General features: G+C 34.8%; 1 protein-coding gene across 10 annotated transcripts in view; it reads left to right on the forward strand.

Moving 5' to 3' along the window:
• The window catches only part of ZBTB20 (zinc finger and BTB domain containing 20), a 726,721-nt gene that overhangs the window by 99,068 nt on the left and 609,304 nt on the right, over positions 1-18,349 (forward strand). The window contains exon 3 of one of the 10 annotated variants that reach the window (XM_081138866.1): positions 8,772-8,844. The exons of the other annotated variants lie outside the window; for them this stretch is intronic. The gene's annotated coding sequence lies outside the window, so the exon portion shown is untranslated. The remainder of the gene's footprint in view (positions 1-8,771; positions 8,845-18,349) is intronic. 10 annotated transcript variants of the gene reach the window in all.

Below are 18,349 nucleotides of genomic sequence, written 5' to 3' on the forward strand. Positions count from 1 at the left end.
CTTTTGATAAAGATGTTAAAAGCAACCAGTCTAATGTACTCAGGGTTGGATAGCATGCCCTAATTTTTGTTGACTAGTGACCTCTAAAACTTATTACATTTGAGCCCACTTAATATCAAGTCACCTAATGGAAGCACATTTCTTTCCACCAAATCATTTTCTACTAATTCAGTACAATTTTGCCCATTTAATATCAATTGACACTAAACGATTTCCTGTGCAATGTCAATTGAAAATCACTGATTTCCTGTTAATACAGCACTTAGTGTCAATTTCTGTGTGCAGCAAAAGCGTTTTTTCAATTAACGACACCATATAATTTTTTGTTTTTAGTTATTTGCATGGCCTGTCTGATAATAATGTTCTGAAACAAAGACATAAGAAGGAGAAAAAGAGGACTTTTTTCCTTGGCATTAAATAATTTAAATCTAATGATTTTATTTTCAGTCTATAGGAAGTCAGAGAGCTTATTGAAAAACTTAGGAATATATTAAGCAGTGTGGTAGAAAATTGACTTTAGCTGCAAATAAGATGTGTGTTTTGAGACATTGTATGTTCTAAGCTATATGTAGAAAAAACGTTTTGACTAACAAGAAAATCCTTACTAGTACCACCTTTTAGGATTTAGCTCAGGAAGATCTACTATTGAATACTTATTAATAAAAATTTTTCTATTGTAGAGAGATGAACTTATTTAAATATCCTCATATACTCTACTAGAAAAGTGGTACAACCTTACCTCCACTAATTCATGAAAATTAGGAAAGCTTTGTGGCCTGGCACAGCTAGCAGAAACATAGCTGAAGCTGTTCTGATTTAATAATATCAGGTTTACTTAGCAAGTACGACTATTTCTATAATACCCAGTATACATCTACTGTTCGGATAGTGATAGAGAAAGAAAGAAATTGCAGTTGATTCTCCCTGTCCTAGAGAATTATGACAAAAAGTATGTATATAAAAACATAGAAATTATTCAAAGCTATAAATCCCTATATATTTGATTTTTATTAAAGCACTAAGCTGTTTAGCCAAATACATTGTAGGATACCTAACTAGAATAAGTCATGGCTTCTTTCCATAATAGAACTCAAAATCTGATGAGAAAGAAAAGATCCATAAATGAGATATAATTAAGTAACACTTAACTTTAAATGATAAATTGTGGGACAGAGTGATAAATGTCTTTAGATTTTTGAAAAGATCAATATATACCTGGAATACTCTCGGATGAATCATTGAGTTGTACCCTGAAGGAAGCTACAGGTGTGTCTTGGAAAGGAGTACAAAACGAATTCTCATTAAGCGGCTGTGTCTTTTATTTTTATTTCCTCTCAGCCTTCTTATACTATTTGATTCTTTGTATACTATTTGGCTCCCTACTGACATTAGCTTCATTTTGGAATAATCCTGATTAGAAGACGTTTCAGCAATAATTCAAACTAATATTTTTTGAATGTGTACTACATAATAGATATAGTAGTAGGCACTGGGTATACGGCGAGAAGTAAATCCAGTTTTTATTCATTGAGGAACTTTAATAATAAGAGTGGCGTGATATATAAGTATATATCACGTTAATAGTATATACACTAATTCGATGGTGTGCAACATTGTGCTATGAGCAAACAAAGGTACCTATTTAGTTCAGCCCAGTAATTCATTAAAAAATCATTGATGTCTGAAGAGATGTTTGAAATGATCCTTGGAAAATGAATAGTAGATGACTTAGACAATGAGGGAGGGAAGATCCTTTTGGTCAGAGGGAACTGCATGAATAAAAGCACGGAGATTACAAACAACATAATGTGTGTGGGAAGCCATTATACCTACACATGCATGTATTTGACAAAGTTTGGATCAGGACATATATACTGTTTTGTAATGCTTTCTCCATTTAACAGCATATGTTGATCATTTTTCTCAGGTTCTTAATTATTTTTCATAGAAAATTTTTTTTAAATTGCTACGTGGTACTCTGTCATGTTTCAAATAATTTTTCTGAATTTATTGTTGTCTTTTATTTTTGCTTATTTTTGTTATGTAGACGTTTTTATTTCTTTATGTGTTCAAATCTACTATTTAAAAAAATCGATTACTTTTCTTTATGGCTTCTGCCTTTGCTTTTATGCTTACAAAGAACTTCAACTTGGATTAAAAATTCTATATTTGCTTCTAGTTTTTCATGGTTTTATTGTTTACATAAAACTCTTTAAACCATCTGGAATTTTATTTTGATATACAGTGTGAGATAGGCTCTAAATTTACTCTGTTCTAAATATTTAACCAGTTGTCCCAGCATCATCAATCTAAAAATCTCTGTTTTCCCTGTTGATTTGAAATGCATTATTTATCATATGCTAAATACTTAATTTACAAATGGGTTTGTTTCATGCCTTCCTATTTGATTTCTAGCCTTTTTATTTTTTCTCTTTAGTTCTACCAGTTTCTTTATTCTTTACTTGGACTATGCTATTTTAATTATTGTGGCTTTTACAATACAGTTTAAACTTGTTAATAAGAGTTTTCTTTTATTATTTTTATTTTAAAATATTACTGAATATTCTTTTCCAGTTAACCTTCTGTAAGTGCTTTAAAATAATTTAATCAACCCCACTTCCTGTCCAGCCTTCAATTTCATTGGCCCTCTGATAGAGTTTTAATTAAATTTATGAATTATTTTGGGGAGAATTGACATGGGCTGATTAGCTGGAAATGCTGAAATTCAAAACTTTAGATAACAGGTTCAGTTTTAGATGACAGGTTCAATTTAGTTATATGTAACTATATATTTATTTTACCTGGAAAGAGTGCCTATATTTAACAGTAGGTGTTTAATGATTTGTTTTTGTTTTTCGCTGTTGTTATTATTGCTTTTTATTCCCTATATTTTCCTTTTTAAAAACCCACATATGCTTTTCATATTAAAAAGTAAGTCCTTTGTTGTTTATTTATTGACTGAACAGAGGTGAGAAGAGGAGAGAGAATTCTTGTTAAAGGGCGGCACAGGGTCAAGGAAGATTTGTATTAGGATGAGGGTGATTTACTGCTCTGAAAAGTAAAGAGCCAGTGGAGAAAGAAAACATTGAAGATAAAGAGAGAGAAGTGATAAGTGATAGAGCGAAGTCCTAGAGATTTTAGATTACAAAAATCAAGTGTAAAGTGGAAGGGTTGGCCTTAAATGGAAAGATAATGATAGTGAGCTTGAAGATAACTAAATGAATCTATGACGTGCAGTGAGTCCACCTGATTATCACAGTAACTCCATGACATAGATGTTGTTCTGCAGATAAGGAAATTTAGTTTTAAAGATGTTAGGTGAAGAATAATTATTTTCATAAAACTTTGGTAAGATGAGAGCTGGAATTTGTACAATCGAAGTAAGCGAGGCATTTATATATTGTAGATGCAATGATTTCAAACTACCAGGAGTCGTTTGGGATAGATTGTCAGTAAGCACAGTACAGTGAACATGCAGAAAGTGGAGGAGGGGAAAGGTCATAAACAGTCCAAGTCAAAATGGACCCTATTTAACTTCCATTTTCTTCATTTTTTATTTTCCTGCTTTGCCTCCCACCAGAACTAAGTGTTAGTAATTTATTAAACTATCCACAGAGCTTTGAAATCTGTAAAAATACTCATTCCTGAATCTTCTGTGTCTCTCATTAAATGTCTTCAGATATTTAGATATACCCCAGACTTTGCAACATTCATTTTTAATTTACATCAATGTGTTTTCCTATTTACCTAATCTTCATTCTGTCCAGCTAAATTTTTAAAAATTTTTCTTTATTGTTAAAAGTATTACAGATGTCCCATTTTCTCCCCATTGACCCCCTCCACGTTGCTCCCTGTCCAGCTAAATTTTTTTAAGCCGCTTATTTTGGGTTAGGGATTCAGTTAGTATTTGGGGACACAAATATAAAAGAGGTTTCTGTTATTTGTGCAGAGTCTTTTTGTTTGTTTGTTTTTAAGAATAGTTTATGGATTTTTTTAGAGAGAGAGGAAGGGAGAAGAGAGAAACATTGATGTGAGAGCACAACATAGATCAGCTGCCTTGTGCACACCTCCTACCAGGGATTGAACCCAAAACCCAGGCATGTGCTCTGATGGGGACTTGAACTGGCAACCTTTTGGAGCATGGGACGATGCCCAACCAGCTGAGCCACACTGGCCAGGGCTGTGCAGACTCTTTAATTATGATATTATAAAATCTGCAAAATTTCATGTCATAGGAGAATTGGGAAATATTTATGCAGACCAATCACATATTTATAAACCCTGGAAAGCAAACATAGAGTTTACTCTGATTTAAGCCCTTTGTTTTATAGGGAGGAACCCAGCTCCACAGATGTTAAATTATTTTTTATAAACATTATATTAATCTCTGTTTTCCTCAGTAGGTACACTTTTGATTATGTGATTCTATGAATCATATTCTTCATATATTAAAAAATGTATGATTTTGTTTTATTTCTATTATTGTGGGAATCATGCATTTCCAATTAGAAAACAATCATGGGTTATTTTTGTGTATCTGAGGTAAACCTTCATAATTAACACCAAAGAGTAAAGCCAAAGTTTTATAATTTTAAATCAGTATAATTCCTATTTTAGTAGTAGTAGTTTCTAACAGTAGCAGTTGATGGAATTGTATTAGATTAGATTAAATTGTACTTCCTAAGTGAATAAGTACGAAGCATGCTGTGTTGTTTAAAAAGCAATAATGTCAAGGCATATAAATGGAAGTTTTATGTGGAAGAGTTAACTGCTCGCTGTTGTGATTGAGGTGTATGAGGAAGAACTTACTAACATTTCTCTCTCAACAGCTTACTTACTATACAGTTCTGGAAATCGCCACCATTAGCAACTAGTTCTTTTCAAATGGAGTGACTTGTTAAAATACAAGAGAGATGTAATGTACACACTTTATCCTTTTAATATATATTGTGAATTAATTTGCAAGATTGTTTTCCCAAAACACCTGGGCATGAGGTGTGCCTTGAAGGAAAATGGGCTTAACTAACAGGCAGGTTTTACTGAGGAGGGCAGAAAGAACAGAAAATCCAAGAAATAAAGCAGAGGGCTCTGAGTAGCCAGATGGGAAAGAGGGTAGCATTCTGTTCTTACTTCCATTAGGGGCCTTTTTGAATTATATTACAGTTGTGTTCCTGCCTCTCTGCCTAAGTTGTAAACTTTTCCGTGTAAGAGAAGGCCTAATTCATCTTGTTATCAATAGCACTTACTATATAGTTTCTTACACATAGTTAAGGTCAGTGAATATTTATGGAGTGAAAAAGGAAAAAGAGGGAATCTAGATGATCAGGTTTATCACAAGGAAGAAAAGGTAAGAGTCTGAAGACAAACACTACCAGGTCCTTTTTTTCTTTTCTTTGCCTTGACCAACTTTGCCTTCTGCCGACAATAAATAGCCCTTTGATTTAGACCTGACAAAGTGCAGAGCTACAGAAACTTTCTATATACTCAAATTAAACTGTGTAGCATAGTTGGGAAACAGGATGTAGGTAGCAAATAAAAATACTAGTTTTCTTTAAAAAATAATTTAATAAAATACTTTCATCTCCAAACTACTTGTCATTTAATATTTTATTTAGAAAAGAGATATAATGTGGAATCATCATTAAAATCTTAACTGAACTTGCGTGATTGAACTAGCAATGCTTGGAAGTACTGTTTAGTAATGTTCTGATGAAAAAGAACATTTGCTTTATTTTAGCACATTTTTTCCTCCTCTGTGTCCATCAGCAGTGTAATGTAAAAATCAGGAAGGGGAGAAAGAAAAAGGGAAAAGCAAAAACTTAAAATTTTTAGATAGTACAAAGAAATGAAGTGAAAGAGAAGAAAAATTTAAAAGGAAAGGAGTACAAAGTGCCATATTGTAAATGTTTACCCAAGTTTGGGTTTGCCTATTAGAAGTATTTTCAGCCATCAGATAAAAGATAATTCTTTCCTCCTTTTCTCTATTTTCTGTCTAATGGCATTAAAGATAAATAACTAGTAAACTTTACTCATTGTAAACAACTAGATGGTTTAAATTTCAATAGTAAAAACAAACCTTTTGGAAATCAATATAAATTAAAAAAAACTAGAAAACATATCAACATTATTTCTTCATTGTTGTATTGATGTAGCCAAAGGATTAAGGTTATCTGTAAATTTTTTTAAAGGTTTGTCTTTTTATTTAGGATTATGCTCATTTAAAAAATAATGCTGCTGATAAGATGAAGGCAGTGATCTCCAGTAATTTTCAAGCAACCTACTCTAGTACTGGGACTCTGCAGAATTTTGATCTCTACTGTCATAAGAACTTGGGGTTGAATATGTTCACCGGTTTAGTCTCTACTTGGCCAACAAGGAAACTAAACTGTACAGTTTTCCCTAAGTACAACTCAACATAGATCATCTACCTCGAAAACATGCACATTAGGTCCTGAAAAGAGTGTGGCAGACTATATTTATATATTCAGCATTACCATGGTTTAAAATGACTAAAAACTTGCCTTACCTATAATCTCTGTGTATGCAGGACTGACCACTCCATTATATGGAAGTATTTTGTGATTGTCTTATATTTGTTCTTTTCCTTTCTCTCTCTTCTCCTTCTCTTTCAGGAAGCAGGGTATATAAATTTTATTGGAACATAGCTATTTGGAACTATTTGACACGATTTGACACTAACCCTCAGAAACAAGTTTCTGTGTAGTGTAATAAGCCTGGGGGTTTGTGCTTCCTTTCTTTTTTTTCAGTGTTATACATGAATAAAGGAAAGACAAAAAACAAGAGGGTCTTTTATTTGCCACGGTGCTCTTCCTTGGGTGCCATCCCTTTCTTTGTTCAGAGATGAAGATTCTGTGTATTTTTCTCACACAGAACACAGCCAGTTTTTCTTTTGCTCCATTTTAAAGGGTATAATATTTCTTGAACTGAAGGACACCTTTGTAATATAATTTCAAAGTGAAATTTTATTTACTTATCATTTTTATGGAAGATTTCTCTAAATTTTTGGCAAGAGATATTTGGCTATAATTGGTTGCATTTATCTATCTTCATTTCAAGGATTGCCATGGTACTGAAATTTCTGTTTAAAGAATTTGAAGAATGTTCAATTATATACAACTCATGCAACACACTTATTTACTTCTCTTCCTTCGTGTCAGCTCTTTCTTTGCAAATGTTAAAATGGTTGCTAAAACTCTGTGATTGTGTGTTTGTGTGTGTGTGATTGTGAGTGTGTGTGTGTTTTGATAAAAGAAACAGAGACAGAGGGAAAGTGGGCAGTCATTGCATTCAGGCCAACAGGCTCTTTTCTAGAGTGAGGGATTTTATTCTAAAGAATTTGTTTTTAATACATTTTTTTCCTTTCTTTTTTAAAAATTTAATCCTCACCCAAGGATATTTTTTCCATTGCTTTTCAGAGAGAGTGGAAGGGAGGGAGAGAGAGAAACATTGATGTGAGATACATTAATTAGTTGGCTCCCCCATGCACCCTGACCAGGGCCAGGGATTGAGGCTGCAACCCAGGTACCTGCCCTTGGTCAGAATCAAACCTGGGACCATTCAGTCCTTGGGCCGATGCTCTAACCACTGAGTCAAATCGGCTAGGGCTAAATTAATACATTTTGAAAGGTTTGATACAATGTACTTGAAATGAATTTGAATAGAAATTTTCCCCTTTCTGGTTTACTTTTTGTTGTTATCAATTAAGCATTTAATTAATATCTGTATAACTTTTGTAAAGCCCCAAATATAGGGTGTCCCCCAAAAATGTATACACACTTCAAATAATTATTAATTCCAATGTTTCTTTCTTTCCAGATTTAATCCATTGGAATGAATAATTATTTAAAATGTGTATACAATTTTATGTATTTTATGAATAAAAAAATCTAAATATTTTCCTTTGTTATCTCAAAAATTAAATACACATACATGTGTGAAAGCCAAAGAGTTCATATCTGAGTGGATATTTAGTTACTATCATTATTTCTAACTTGGAGTGAACATCATTTTTAAATAACTATTTGTAAAGAACTGAGATTTATTGCAGAATTTCTTATGCCAGTACTTATGTTTTGTCTCACATAATGCTTCGAAAATCTCTCAGCATTAATCGAACTAACCCCAGTTTTTAGAAGATGAAATCAAGATGAGCTCAGAGAGAGTAGGTAACTACTAAGATGATTCAGGATCTAGCTACAAATCTCTGTCTACTTCTCTCTCTATTGCTACCTTCTTAGTAGAGGTCACCATGATCTCCATTCTGGACCATTAAATTAGACTCCTAACTGGTCTCCTCTCTATCTGCCTTACTGCCTCCTATCCATTCTGCGTGAGAAGCTGGTTTATTCTTGAATTATGTCATATGTCAGCGGCTTCCCATTTCACTTAGAATAAAATAATGTAAGATTTATCTCAACATTCTCTCTTTTGTTTATTCTTTAATTTTTTATTACATTTATTGAGGTAACATTGGTTAATAAGATCATATAAGTTTTAAGTGTACATTTCTGCGATACATGATGTATATTGCCTTGTGTGCCCACCGCCCAAAGCCAGTCGCCTTCCGTCACCATATATTTGGCCCCTTTACCCTTTACTGCCCTACCCCTTCCTTCTGGCAACCACCATACTATTGTGTTTGTCCATTAGTTTTGGTTTTAGGTCCCACGTTCTCTTTATGTCATCTCAAATGAACTCTCCTTTTAGCTCACAACAGTCTAGCCACACTGATTTTTGTGTTTTGTTTTTAGTCGATGTCAAGTGCTTTTCTTCCTTGGAGCATTTATACGTGCTGCTTCCCGCCCTGGCTTTCTGCACCATCAGGTACTTCCATCCTTGAAGTCTCAACTGAAATAATACCCCTCTTAAAACAATTACCCTGGATCTTTTACCTGGATCTTTTTTTTTTTCTTTCTAATCCTCACCCAGGGATATTTTTTCTGTTGCTTTCAGAGAAAGTGGAAGGGAGGGAGAGAAAGAGAGGAACATCAATTGGTTGCTTCCTGCGCGCACCCCCACTGGGGATGGAGCCCGCTACTGAGGTGTGTGCCATTGTGCCACTGGCCTGAACCAAACCTGGGACCCTTCAGTCTGCGGGCCGACATTCTAACCACTGAGCCAGACTGGCCAGGACCCTTTCCCTGGATCTTTGTTAGTTATTGTCAGAGGACCTTCTTATTTTGTAATTAAGCATTTTGTTTGTTTTTCTATCCTTTTCTCTCTCCACAGTGCACTGAAATCTGTACAAGGACAGAACTATTCTATTTTATTTGTTACCCTTATACAGTGTAGGCACTGTAGGCACTCAGTAAATATTTGCCAGATGACTAAATGACTGAATAAATAAATACTTTCTTCATTTTAATATGTTTTCATGTTACTTAGATGTACTCATAAAATTTGCCCGCTTGGCAGTGTATATTTTGTTCTTTAACACTTTGCCTATTTCTGTTGTCCTGTAGTAAAGTTTGGAATATGTAAAATGGTGGCACATCTTTTATTTCCTTTGAATATTATTCCTTGCTCAGTACCTGTCATCTTTCTGCCAACCCAAAATATATTGTGGCTTTATGTTCTAGCAAAATATCTCAAAGAATCATAAAATGCTTAAGGAGCTGGAGGGCACCTTAAATACTATCTATCCCGTCACCTTCCTGGACCCTGAGCCTCCTCTACAGATTGTCCACCAAGTGGCCTTGGAGACTATGCTTGGACATCACCAGGCTCAAGGAACTAAGTACCTTTCAAGGCAACCATCTAATTTTTAGTTTGTTTTACTAGTCTGATATTTATGTTTAGAGTTTTAGTTATTAATAAATTCCAAGGGTCTCCTGTCTGTTGAATTTTCACTATTTATACCCTTAGATTCATTTGAACTTTTCCAGTTTAACCTAACTTAGTTGTTTCTTTTTATTTAGAAACTCAATTAAGGTGACTTTTTCCTGAATTAATACAGCAGTTTGTAATGATGAGGGTAAGAGTATTTGGAATTTTTCTGCAAAATGTTTCCATCTATGGTTGTTTTCATTTCTTATTGTGACAGTTCTATTTTCTGACTGTATTCATATCATAATCAGTTTAATGTTTTAAGTAAAAATCTGATTCCTCAGAAAAACATCAGTTTTATCAATAACATAAAGTGAAATATCATTTATGAAGTCAACTTCTGGATATATTTTTACTGTAAGTATTTCATCATTTAATTTACCAAATGCCTACTAATTTTTAATAATGTGGGAATACCATTTTCTGAAGTCAAAAAAAAGAAAAGAAAGAAAAGGAAAATAAAGAGAAAGAGAAGGAATGAAAAGAAAGTTAGAGGCTGTTTAAAATAAAGTACACTGTTTGTGTCCTGAATGCCATCACACGGTCACCGCCCAGGCCTTTGCTCTCGCAGTTAGCTGCATGGTGAATACTTCCTCAGCACTTCCTATGTGTTCTGTCACTAGCCCTTTTTCTCAGCTATGTACTCAACCTTTTCTTCTTTGTTAGCTCTTTCTTCTTAGCGTATACCTGGGCAAGAATTTGATCTCTCATCAAAACTATACAAAAAAAATATACAAACAACAAAAACAGAAAGACTTTTTTTTTTTTTTTTTGAAGATTTACTCTGTTACAACTTTCTTCTCTCTTCAAAATTTCTGGAATAAATTTTTACTTCTTCACCTCTCATCCTCTCTATAGCCCATTTAAAATGTACTTCTGTGCTTAAAATGTAATTTATTTCCGTCAAGATGACAAATTGTCAAATCCAATAGAATATATTCAGTTTTGAGCTTACCTTATTTCTCGGATGTTTTTAATATTTCTGACAACACCTGTCTTTTGAAAGTCTGTCCTCCCGTTGGTTTCATGATACTTTTTGGTTTTATCCTGACTCTGTCCTCTCGAGTTTCCTTTTCAGGCTTCTTCTTCCTGCCCCATATGTTTCTTCTTTCTCCTCCTCGGTCCTCCTTCCTCTTCCTCCTCCTTCCTCTTCCTCGGCCTCCTCCTCTTCCTCCTCCTCCTCCCTCCTTCTCCTTCCTTCCTCTCCCTCCTCCTTCTTCTTCTTCCTCTCCTTCCTCCTCCTTCTCTTCCTCCTCTTCTTCCTCCTCCTCTTCTTCCTCCTCCTCCTTCCTCCTCCTCCCTCCTCCTTCCTCCTCCTCCCTCCTCCTCTTTCTCCTCCTCCCTCCTTCCTCTCCCAATTCCTTTGCCTCCTCTCCTTCCTCTTCCTCCTCCCTCCTCCTTCCTCCTCTTTCTCCTTCCTCCTCCTCCTCTCCATCACTTTTGCTGTCACGTCTCACCTCTTCTTGGGTAGTGACATTCACATCTTTGTGAATCGGCCTTCGTGTCTGTTTTGGAGACTCAGCTCTGTAGCTCCAGCACGTGTTTCAGCTCTCCCTCTGCAGACTTACGGTACAGCCGGCCTGGAATCCTCAGCTGATTGCCCACAGCCTGTGAGGCTTAGCATCTGCAAATTTTACCCTCACTCTGAAAGTATACTTCTCCTGTCCTTCCCATCTTTTTGAATGGGACCCTCATCCGCCAGGATGGTCCAAAAGAACCTTGATTTCAAGTCCTTTCCTTTATTCCTCTGCAGCTGCCCTGTAGATCTGTAGGCCGGGGTTAAAGCCAGGACTAGGAAAGAATGTATGTCTTTATCAGAGGAAATGTATCATCAGTACCCCACCAATATTGGAAACATAGCCAAGAAAATGCTCCTGATAATGAGTAGGAAAAATACAAAGGACACTTCTTTGGAAGTAACATTGGACATTTAAGAGGGTGAAAGTATCCTGAACATTTAAAAAATCTCAAAGATTAATCTTATATATGAAGGGAGGGGTAGTGAATATCTAATATAAAGACAAGTTAATGAAAGAAAATGGATTAAAATCTAGATTCACTTCTGTAATTGTTGTATCTCTTTGGTATTAGGAATAACTAATTTCTCTTTGCCCCCAATGTATGTGATGCCAAACATTTTTTTTTTTTTTTGATAGGGGATAAATCAGGGCATAAAAGTATAGGGGAGGCAGAGTCTAAACGAAGTATATATGTAATGTAAATTTCTGCTAGTGGGATTTACCCTGCTTTAAAAATTTGGGGGTTATTTCGAAATATCCTTCCAAAAATATACACTATTTACTCTCCCACCCACCATGTATGCTATCTCTTTCCTATAAGGCCACCAATTCTGAATATTATCCAATTTTAAGCAGTTTGCCAGTCTGATAATGGAAATGGTATGTGTGTATATAAGATTGGACATTTATATATTTTTTCAATTAATCATATATTCATGTCCTTTGATAATTTTTATTGGGTTATTTGTAATTTCTCATTCTTGAGTTTTCTTTTGCTTCTTGGGTTAGATTTTCTTCTAGAATATTCAGATATATATATTTTTTCATGCTCCATACTCCCTTTCTGTACTATTTTTACAGAGTTGTTTCATTTATTATGAAATGTATAAATCACTATATAGCCCTTAATCTGCTTGAAACTTGTGTGAGTAAACACTTCTTAATACTCTTCCCACCCTACTTGAATCCAAAGTTATTGACTTATCTTCTGAGTTTTTGTTTGATGATTAAAATTTTACCTTAACAGAGGCAGTCAGGCCAGGTACTTACGTTTTCCTGTTTATCTGTTTTCCATGCCATACTTTCTCATCCTTTTTTCTGGCACCGAGGGCAAGTCAGGTAAAAGTTATTGGGTTTTGCTATTACAGTGTTAGATTATGTGTTAGTAGCTTGGGCTTGCTATGAAAAATACTATAAATGGAGCATTTGTAAGAGTGGCTTATCAACAACAGAAATCTATTTCTCATAGTTCTGGAGGCTGGCAGTCTGAGCTCACGGTGCCAGCGCAGCCAGGTTCCGACTCCTCATTGTGTTCTCACATGGCAGGGAGAGCAAGCTGGCCCTTTGGCGTCACTTTATAAGGGCACCGATCCCATTCTTGAAGGCTCCTCCCTGATGACCTAATAACTTTCCAACGTCCTCACCTTCTAATACTGTTATGTTGGGGGTTGTGATTTCAGTATTTGAATTGGGGGGATGCAGACACTGAGTCTGTAACAGTCCAAAGCCAGCAGTTAGGGCCTGTCTTTGTGCCTGTTCGTGCGGCTCTTCCTTCCATTCTCTGGCCTCAGAATGCTGAATTATTTATTTGTCTCTTTTTCTTTACTTTCTCTTAAGTGCCTATTTATTACAAAAAATAATGTTCTTTGGGAAATTATCATGGTTTTATTTTCCCTTTTATGCTTTCCTCCAGTAAAGAAAAGACAATAGTGAGCACTGACCATTTCCCTCCCTCCCTCCCTCCCTCCCTCTCTCTCTCTCTAATAACTCCTACTCTCATCTTAAGGTTGTCACAATTCTCAGTAAGTATTTCTCCAAATTGGAGGCTATTAGTAAATGGTTGTGTTCTTTTTTTAGTATTTTGTCCATTCTGTTAAAACAAACAAACAGACAAACAAACACTGTCTGGTGAGAGAGAATGTTGCAAATTAGGAGTTATATCAGTTGTCTCTCTTATCTTCGCTGCTGTTTTTCAAAAATGATGGAAGGAAGTTGTGTCCCTTTCTTTATCTTTCTTTTATTAATTATTGCTAGGAACATTTTTTGTGAGGGGGCCCAGGGGTGATAGGTGAGAAAAGTTCTGTCAGAAGCCTCCAAATTTATTTTGCTTTATTTTGAAGTTAGTAAAACACATAATGCATGTGTGTGTAATCTCATTTAAAAAATTATGGAAAATCTCAAATTCACACAAAAGAAATGAGAATGATATAATAAATCCCTATGAGTCTATCACATAGCTTCAATAATTATCAGTAAATGGCCAGTAAACCACATCTATGCTCAATTATTTTGAAGCAAATCCAGTGTATTTCAGCTATAGTTTTTAAACTTTTTTCCTTGCCCTAAAAAGGGGTTCCTAGAGAAACTTTTTTTTGGTAATATTTTTTGGTTTATTTCAGAGAGTGGGAGAGGGAGAGAGAGATAGAAACATCAGTGATGAGAGGGTCATTGATCGGCTGCTTCCTGTGCGCCCCGAGCAGGGGTCAAGCCCGAAACCTGGGCATGTGCCCTGACCAGGAATCGAACCACCATCTCCTGGATTCTAGGTCGATGCTCAGCTGCTGAGCCATGCCGGCCAGGCTGGAGAAACTCGTTGGCTTTCTTTAAGTTAGATTACCTAATTGGATTCATCTGTAGCCCATTTTATAACTTTATCTAATCAGAATACCCTGAAAGGTAGAGGACCAGAGAGCATTTCTATCTTCAAACTGCTTGCCTCTTTTTGGCCCTAGTCTGTTGTATTTTTTGTCATCAAAGTATGTATGCAAAGTAATTCAATTAAATAAATATTTTTAGAGGTTTCAGTGTGAATCACATGGCTTCCTAGGTATTGCAGATATTGCAGTGAACCAAAAAGGTGCTCTCCTGGGGCTTACAGTCCAGTGTTGAACTTTGAGAGGTGGCTCTAAAGTTCAGACCGTTTGTTTATCGAAGAATGGTTCTTGGTGTCTTTGTGTTTTTTGTATCTGTTTAATTTTTTTTGCATTTGAGGCTTAAAACATTTCTTGTTAAAACATTGGCTTAAGTATCTTGTCAAGAAGTCTGGTGAAACAAAACAAATCAAAATTGCTCTTCACTGTGTGGCTTCACTTATAAACTTATAAAGTTTCTGTCACTTTATAAGAGCCTGAGGAAACAGTTTCAATGGAGACCAAAGTCGTACTGGCTGTTTTAATGACATCACATCTTGTAGTTCTTCTATGAGGGACATAACACAGAAGGAGTGGGGAGAAGTTTAGCTGAAGCTTTGTTTGCTTACAGGCTGTGTGATGAGTCTCAGGTGCCCTATACGCTATTGTAGGTAGAAATCATTGCTTGTTTTTTTAATGTAAGTTTGATTGGAATGTGACTAATTACATAAGAGAGTTATACGGGGAACATAACAGGATATTCTAGATCTGCTAATTAAGATAAGCAGTATGAAGTAAAAATAAAGTATGGTTTGTGCACAAATGAAGGAACATACTGTTTCATTACCGTGTGATAGGGTTGATAAAGTTATTTTGGACTGACTTGCCAATAAATATCTTTAAGAAAAGCTTATGGTATAAATTAATAGTTTAAGATAGCAATCTTCATTGCAGTAGGCCAAGAAAAAGAAAACAATGAGCTGTCACAGAGATGTAAATTGAACTACCTCTTGAAGAAGTATATTGTCACTAATACTTTCCCAGGATTTCTTTTATTAAGGATTTTAAAATCGTACATTGTGTACTGTTGTGTTTGTGTTATCCCCTTCTTATATTTTCTTCAACAAATACATATTGAGTAAATATGTTATAGGCATTGTGCTGGAATTTGGAGATACTGTGGTGATTAAATGAAGCATGGTTCATGGGTCTTACAGACTAATTGAAATAGATATATTTATATACACACAAACTCATACACACTCCCACACAGAAACATATTAAACAATCACACAAATATATAAATATTTACTTTCAGATAATGCTACTAAATTGTGGTTAGTTTGTGCTAGCAAGAAATATCCAGTATATAGAGATTTATATTTCAATGACTTTTTAAAAATTTAAGCCTGTTTATGCCTAAAGTTTTTTTTTGCCTTACAGTTTCAATTACAAATTGAATCATTGCTGGTTTGTATACATGAACATTACTGAGACTTCTTACTTTGTAGGAAGTTTATATTTTCTAATATTTTTCATTAGTACAATATAATGAAAGATGCCTCAGTTGCTTGGAATTTATTCTACAATGGAAAACAGTAAATAGTCAGTTAAAAGCATTAGATCACTGGGTAAATCATGTTCTGCCAGACTATTACTATCCTTTAAATATGAAAAAAAATTAAGTTAGAAAATTTTTAGCAAGTTTAAATTAACCAGGGACTATAAAGGAAAGTAATTTTAGCAGGATTATTTATGCTCTCAATCAAAGTTTAAAACAAAGTCAAAAAGGTATATACGTGGTATCTTCTTAGTTTTTGAAGATAATTCTTTCCATCATTTGTTCTTTGATCTCTACATGAGCAGAAACACATAAAGTAGCAATGGGGCCAAGGGTCCTAGATGTCTTGGCACTCATTAACTATGGCAATTAGCACTGTTTAGATTGATATATTTCCAAGATGAAAGCAGACTTGGGCCAGACAAACAAAAAATAGTGATAGCATTTGTGAAGGTGGAATAACATTGACCAACAAGAAGCAGAAAAGAAACACAGCTCACCTTAAAAGACTTAGAATATTTGAAAAATTGATTACATGATAAGACTGTTTCAACATAACTACAGTTCTCCCAGGACCTATTAATGCTTCGGTAGCATTAAAGTATAATGAAAAGACACCACGGCAGTCCGCTTTAATAGTTTGCTGGCTTGAACCCTGATACATAATGTTCTTGTAATAGTTTATAGGTGACTGCAGTAAATTGGTAGCGAATGTTTTCCAATTTTTGGCTCTTCATATCAGATCTACTCTTAGAGAACATTTCGTTCTGAGAATGTTATGAAGTCAATTGATCTAGTTTAGAAGTTGCTTGACAATTTTAGTGCAGTGTTAACTTTTCTCCCCTCCATACTGCGTGGCTTTTGAGCTGAGGTCAAATTAGAGTTAGTTTGGACTTCAGCAGTTTACTCACTTATGTAAGTTCACCCATCCTACCTAAACATTTTGTAAGTACTGCCACAAAGAAAGGAAAATCTAATTCTCCCCAGTGCTTTTGTTTGCTCTATCTATTTAGATAGCAGTTTAAATCCATTTTTCTCCTTGACAGAAGAAACAATTTGGGATGGATTAATTTTGAACATAAATAGTTTGTTGATGAATCGTTAATGATCTTACTCAGGGGTTGTATTTGAAATAAAAAGAGAATGATAAGGCACCAAAAGAAATGAATGCATTTTAAACAAAATAAAGGCTGAGAATTGCTTGGGGAATAATCAACTGAGTTATGTAATATGGAGTGCCCTATGGCGTTTAGTACATGCCCTAAATGTGTTTTAGTTTTTCAAGCAGCAAATTCATACTGTACTTAGAATAAAAACAAGTTACCGATTTAATGGAAATCACAATGGTCTCAATGTTAACATTAGACTCATGAAAAATTAGAGGATATCTGTGTAGCTTATTTATTCTTTTAGTCTCCATGTGCCTAGAAACATTTGTTTCTTATAAAAGTTATATTACAAAATTAATGGACTGAGAGCGGAAAGGGAATTTGAAGGAATGTGAAATAGAGTCTGGATTTACACTGAATACAGGTGGAAGATGTTTGAGGAACATTTATGGAACAAAATGCAGTCTCTTCCTACTAAGGTCTAGGCATTCAAAAGCAACAGAAAGAGTCAATGCGGTAATATAAAATAGCAAAAAAAAATTTCTGGTTGGACAGAAAGCTCTGAAGAGGTGGCAGTGAAGCAGTAAAAGGAAAAACTGAGCAAATAAGAAAATGAAGAGAGAAGTTAGAAATAATTAGAGAAGAAATAAAATGCCTCAACAGAAATGGGCGAAACAAAAATTCAGGGGATTTCAATGCAGAGCAGTCCAGATGACAGAAAAGGATTTTAAAATTGTATGTGCAAGAAGCAGATAACCCGATTGGAAATGAAGTACTTGCTTTTTCCTGTAAGAGGTGCAGGGCAAGACATTCCTAAGTAACACAACTCTGCACTAGGATTAGTTGCACTTTCTCAAATGTATTTTGAAATAAAAGGCTGAAAGCCAAGTGTCTTCAGCCACACGAATTACCCCAAGTCTTATGTAATACTTTGCCGTTAGTGTTTTATGGCTTATACAAGAAAGACAAATTATATTTTAAAATTGATATGTGTGTGAGCATGGTTATGCTACACTTGTGGGTTACCAAAAGTCATACCAATACCAGTCAATCAATCAACAGAGTCAGTTCAGTCTCGGTATTTTTTAAAAAAACCCTTAAATATCTCATGAAAGTGGTTTCAGTGACAAAGGTTTCAGATCTTTGCAAATGATAATAACTTTGGAGACATAATGACAATCAGGTCTGGACAGATTTAGATAAATAATGACCCACTAGTTGATGGCAGCCATAGTCTTTAATTTTGAGAAAGAAATCTTAAAAGCAGTTCAACAAAGAAATATTTTCTTTCCTTTTTCTTTTGAAAACATTTGTCTTTTTTGAGGGTGATAAAGAAAAGATAAAATCTAGATATATTATATTATAATCATTATATTCTCTTCTGCCTTACATGTAAGCCTGTTTTGCCTTTTCACATTTATTCATCTTCGTCTTTAAATAAACATGTATTCTATGTATAATATA

Source organism: Miniopterus schreibersii (genome assembly GCF_964146895.1).
Source record: "Miniopterus schreibersii genome assembly, chromosome: 5".
Lineage (NCBI taxonomy): Eukaryota > Metazoa > Chordata > Mammalia > Chiroptera > Miniopteridae > Miniopterus > Miniopterus schreibersii.